The sequence below is a fragment of the Cupressus sempervirens genome, chromosome 3 (assembly GCF_028749045.1).
Source record: "Cupressus sempervirens isolate cs-2001-9-10 chromosome 3, ASM2874904v1, whole genome shotgun sequence".
Lineage (NCBI taxonomy): Eukaryota > Viridiplantae > Streptophyta > Pinopsida > Cupressales > Cupressaceae > Cupressus > Cupressus sempervirens.
The window spans coordinates 180,598,011-180,604,281 of record NC_143120.1 but is presented as its reverse complement, the minus strand read 5'-3'; the positions used below and the strand labels follow the sequence as shown (position 1 = coordinate 180,604,281).

Sequence of the window (6,271 nt, the reverse complement as noted above, 5' to 3'; positions counted from 1 at the left end):
GACTTGTCCATACATTTTTTTGTTTTTATGATTGAGTTGGTCAAAATTTTGACCAACTTAGGGTTTCCCAATTTGGTCAAAATTTTGACCAACTTGGGTTCAAATAAGAAAATAGCGAAAAGTTTGTTTGTTTTTTATTTTGTCTTCATGGCACTATTGGACCTATTGGAGTTGAGGATTTTAGGATTACAGGAGCTATTGGAGCTGAGAATTTTGGGTTTATCTCATGGGAGGTATGTCATCAATTGGATACGATTCATGCTTCCAGCAGATACCAAACAAAGGGTTCCACAAGTAAGCTATTCTTATTGGGATCTCCATTGAGGAGCATAAACCCCTAATGAACCAAAGATCTCTCCCCACTAGCAACAGGTAATCCCCCTACAAAAAGCCACAAGAAGGGATCTCCTATTGAATGATAGGCCCAGCTAGGTAGTTCTTCCAGTTGGCATTCATTAGTCCAAGAGCACCTGGTTGATTTCCCAACAAAAGAATTGTTTAGCAGAAGAAAAAATCTGTAAGAGGTATGCAACACAAAATTGAAAGAATAGAAAGTGATTTTAATTTTTCCTATTCTCGTTATCCTATGAAGAAATGTTATTTAAATGATCCAAATTCTCATTTATTTATATGAGGTTTAGATCCGAGATGGAATTTTTTGATAATAAAGGAACCTCTTAGATAAAGAAGAGAGAGTCTTTTTAAAGAATCAATTATTTATTTCCAACTAAAAGTTTCAAAAAAAAAAGTGAATATGTAATGGCCCATAGGGAAGAAAAGAAGGAAGATGATCAACCCATCATTTTATATAATCAATAGCTATAACCAATAAAAAATGGGATAATAGATAATTAATGGTCTAAATATTCAATGAAATGACCACATAATACTCAAGGAAATATTACTTTAATCCTAAGTTTTCCCAGTCTCATGCCTATAAGAAATCTAAGTTGTGTTGTTAGCTGGGAAAGGCCCCAACTTTGGGAAGAAAAGTAGCTAATCAAAATAAGTTACATGAAATGCTAGAGTGTTTCATGGATTATATTTGTACTTCATTACTTATTATAGAGCTAAAACTCTTTGCAAATCGCATATAATAACATTTATGTTTTTATTTTAACAAACTCTATAGATACTGTACATAATAACAGACATGTCTAACAAGAGACACAAAATCTCTCTACATATCTAGAAAATGTAAGGGTTCTTGCATGCCATTTCATTGTATAACTTTACACTATATTCTTAGAATCTTCTTAGCCATATCCATGAAGCTGATGCTAGTTGAGGAGCAACCTGTACATCCTTGCCACTAACTAGGATCTTTGTAAACTCAGATAAGATGGCCCTGAACTCATCCCCTGAAAGTGTCTTTTTTTCTAATAAGATCTCCACAATCTTATCCATTTCTACTTGGTTACTCCTAATGTGACTCTTAGCTATCTCATATGCATTATCTAAAATGCCTCTCTCTACTCTATCAAATTCTTTTGCTAGCTTCTTTGACATGGAATTCCTTACAATCATGTGTAAAACAATATTACCACTTTGGACAACAGGGTCCAATAAAGCCCATGGACCAATTTTAGATATTCTAGACCTCATAACCATCTGCAAGTTATTGAAAAACATACTAAGTTGCCCATTTGATGCGTCACTTATAGCAATTTCAAATAGAAAGGCTAAAATTAGAGTTGACCTACGTTACCAAAAATGAGAAACAAGAAACAAAATCCTAATGACAATGCAACGAGAAACAAAATATTCAGAAGTTGTGTATATGTGTACATACATATCGATAGATAGATATAATTTCATATTTAAAAAAAATCAGTTCTAGACTTAATGATTAACAAATTTTAGCTCCATATTTTATGTGCATTTGGAAAATCTTTGCAATCTTCACTTAGAGAAAAGTACCTATATCGCCATTTGTGTTGCCTACTGCAAGTCATTGGTTGCACCTGATGTGACCTCAGGTTCACCAAATATGACTTCTTCTACAACTTTTCCACCAAGAGCCCCCACACATTGAGCAAAGACTTGTTGCTTGGTAATAAGACTCGGGTCATCTCCGGGAAAAAACCATGTAATACTATGTGCTTGTCCTCGAGCTACATGAGTAAATTTTTGAATTGGATCATGTCTAGGGGTCATCATGTTGATCTTGTAACAATTACCAAAACAAGATTTAGTTGCCTCTAAAACACACATTGATATCATATATTATTTCAAATCAAACTTCCAACTTGTGGTCCATACATATGTGAAGGGTCTCCATAAAAGCATACAATAAAGTACCAATATATGTTTAGTTTTGTGTACTTACAAACAAATTGCATGTCCTGTAGACACCTAAAAAATCCTTTAGAAAATAATAATTTTATTTTCTGAAAAAAAATCTCTGATGACATCATCATTTATTAATTAATTATTTAATTAATTAATTAATTTATTTTTATGCCATTAAATCCCTTTATCTTAATTAAAAATATTTAATTAAGGAATCCCTCCCAAAAATGTTTAAATCTTATTTAAACATTATTTCCTTATTTATTAATTATTTAATTAATAAATTGACCAAAAATCCTAAAATAAATAAAAAATTTATTTTTTGCCCAAAACTTGGCCAATTTTCTTATGACCACTAACCTCTTCCAAAATCTTCTAATCCTCCTTTAATTTTGATTAAAGGCTAATCCCATCATTTCCTACCCCTAATCCCAACTCAAAATATTTAATTAAAATTAAATATTAATACTCATGTTTATTAAAAAAGTTTTAATAAATATCTCCTCAACCCAAACCCTTGAAATAAATAAAACTTTATTTATTTCCTAAAAATCTAATTTATCCTCACCCTAAGAAGTTCTAGACTCTTCTAGAAAGTCTTCATCCTCATCCTAGGAAATTCTAGACTATTCTAGAAAGTCTTTATCCTCATCCAAAATCTAGACTCTTCTAGAAGATGTCTTTAAACCTAATCCTAATCCCCTCCTAACCTTGTCACATTCCCTAAACATGGGTTAAAACTTACTAACCCAAGCCAAAGTTAACAAATATCTCTTCCTTCACCCACCCTCATTAAATGCCATCCACTTGCCTATCCTTAAGCTAATCCTAAACCATCCTAATCCATCCTCTAATCATTTGCACAAGCCTAAGCAAGCTTAGAACCTTCCTAATCAAGTCCAAGTCGAAATTGCTCTCATCACCCTCAAAATATCTCAACCATAAAACTTTATGAAGTCCACTACGTCATAAATGACTCTTACAAGCCCTTTTATTGCTCTTACAAGTCATTATGAGGGTCTTTATGAAGATTTTATCCCTTGAGCCTCCTTTGTTGACTCATCCTTCCCCTTTCCTCCATCCTCTCACCATGTGACATGTGTCACTCCTTGATTGGTTGTAAGGAAGCACAATCCATGTGCTCTCCTCTCATGCAATCTAAGCCCTCCATGAGCTTTTTCCCATCCTTGCATCCTAGCCCTTGATCCCTCAAGCCCTTTGCCTATTTAAGGAATCCTCTCCCAAGCCATTTTAACACAATCCATGAAGTAAAGTTATAATGCTATTTTGAGATCCAAATCCATACTAAAGCCATCTATCCACACCAAAAATCCACAATCATCCATTGAAGCCTTTGGAAGCATATTGAGCATACATCCTATCTATTTAGACAAAGCTACTCAACAAGAGAGCTTCTCATTGAGAGAGCCCATTAATGGCTCATATTTTCAATTGAGAGCTCATCTTAGTCTATCTTGAAGTTTATGAATTTTGTTTAGTTTGTAGAAGCTTTATTTAAATTTGGTTTCTATTAGCATACTAACATTGCTCATATACATATGTGAAGGGTCTCCATAAAAGCATACAATAAAGTACCAATATATGTTTAGTTTTGTGTACTTACAAAAAAATTGCATGTCCAACTTCATGGTAAGGCATCAAACTCTTACTCTTTCCATTAGCCATTGATGTTCCCTCCATACCAACCATAATCATTTCTATTGCATCATCTATTTCCTTACTTGATATGTATTGTTTGCCTCATCTTCCAACAATAATTGATGCTTCATTTAAGAGGTTTGCAAGATTAGCACCACTAAACCCAAGTGCTCTCATGGAAACAACATCAAATAAGACATCTTTGTCGAGCTTCTTGTTGCTTGCATGAACCTTGAGAATGGCTTTGCAACCATTTATATCAGGAACATCAAGAGTGACCTGCAAGTGATAGGTAGATCATTTTTAGCATTGGCATCATCATCTCTGGCTTCTCAACTATTTTGATAGTATTGAATTTTGTTGGAAAAACTGCATTTTTTAAGGAATCCTATCTTTCTAGAAAATGATCGTCTAGACATAAAAATCTGAATTCCTCATTTCATTGAAGAGTTCTTTATTGAGAATTAAATTCAAATCCACTCATCTAAAAAGATGTGCACATTTCTAAATGCAACAATAAAGGAACGTAAAAGACTTGCCCTATTTTTCAAAATAACTTGTCCCTCATTAAACATATGTTAATATCATGTTCACGATGGATCACTAAGTGTGATTTAAACATCAATAAAATATGCATAATTGATTCCAACAAATTAAATTTAAGTATAGAATAAATCAACTATGAATTTTCCCCCATTGATGATATTGTGAATAACTCAAGGAGTTGTATTTTGTCCAAATAGTGATGACTTAGAACTCTCCTTTATAACCATTTTAACAATATCAGGGGCATTTTCATAGAGTAGCTTATAGGAAGGACCTCTAATCCCTTGGTTGAATATAATGAGAATGGAATATATTGCTTGGATGACAAGGCATCTCAACTGCCTCCTCTCCCAATACAAAATCATCAGTGCATATTGGACATTTACCCACATTATTAACATGATGGACTAAAATAGTTATGAAGGGAAGATCTTTTTAAATGCTTATCAATATGTCAAATTGATTTTGAAAACTTGTATTTAATGTAATCATCATCTCAAGTTCTGCATCAAACATTTGGACTTCAAAACAATTTGTCTAGAGATCAATTATAATTTTGGTATTACATGATTGTAGATAAAGCCTTAATATCTCCTCTTTCGACAAAAAACTCTAGCATTCAACAAACCTTAGTTTCTCTTTTATGTGATGTAAATTATTTCAATTGAGAACCTTTGACATCATAAAGTTTAGAAGATAGTTGGAGTTCATTTTGCATAGTGTTAAGGTCAGCAATCATTATATGTACTTCATCAGATGAATCTATATAACCCACTTTATTTTATTTCCCAATTAAATGATCTGCTCACTCTTTGTAAGAAAGTAGGTGAAGCTCAATACTTCTTAAGAATTGATTTTATTGATGGCATCATTTTTCTCTAAAGATGCTCCCATGGGGGTTTTCTTCCCATCTAGTCATTTGTTCTTCCCCCTTATCTACCCAAAGTACAAGCACCCTCGTGTGATTCCACCGATGGAGTGGAATAAAATAATAGAAGATGCAAAAGAGAAAAGGATACATGGTAAAGGAATTGAACTAGAAAAGGGCAAAATAAGGTATGCCATGATAGCATTAAGTAGAATGTAATCATGCACTACTTAGTGATCTTTGTAAATATATAATCTGACATGTTTCAAACTTTTCATAGACTACAAGACACATCAAAATCTATAGAAGCAAGACTAAAAAAGGTTGGCCAACACAAACTTGGCGCTAGTGGCTATATGAATCTTGATTCTCAACTTGTAAGTAGCAACAATGGAATTTCATATATATTTTTTAATATAATGTTGCAAACAATTTTGTTTAATCAAATCATACATGCAAAACTGACGATATAAAGAAAAAAATATAGGGCACAAAATTCAATGTAGAGCCCATAGATGAAGGTAAAAAAATTCCTTGAAGGAAGGCTATAAAGTTATGATTGCACACCTACACCAAGAATCTGAAAGCCACACCCAAGAATCTAATGCACCAGATGAGACATAAGTAAATTGGTCAAATAAAAAGTAAATCAAATTGAATAGTTGAGAAATTTCTTTTTTGGTGTTAGTTTCCAACATAAATTGACTGCATAACAATGTGCATAACATTTCACTACAGCCTTCAAATCCTATCATAGAACCTGTGTGTGATGAAGGTCATGATGTGCATCATAGTGGTGGAGGTATTACTTTTCTATTGTAAATTAATTATGCAATTATGAATAGAATTTAACATCTTTAATTGTAATTTGATGTGTAACCTTTTTTTGAATATTTTAGAGCATGG

General features: G+C 32.8%; 1 pseudogene; it reads right to left on the bottom strand.

Moving 5' to 3' along the window:
• Nucleotides 1–1,245: 1,245 nt before the first annotated feature.
• Nucleotides 1,246–4,227, bottom strand: LOC149565376 (ATP-dependent zinc metalloprotease FTSH 2, chloroplastic-like; annotated as a pseudogene).
• Between the last annotated feature and the right edge of the window lie 2,044 nt (nt 4,228–6,271).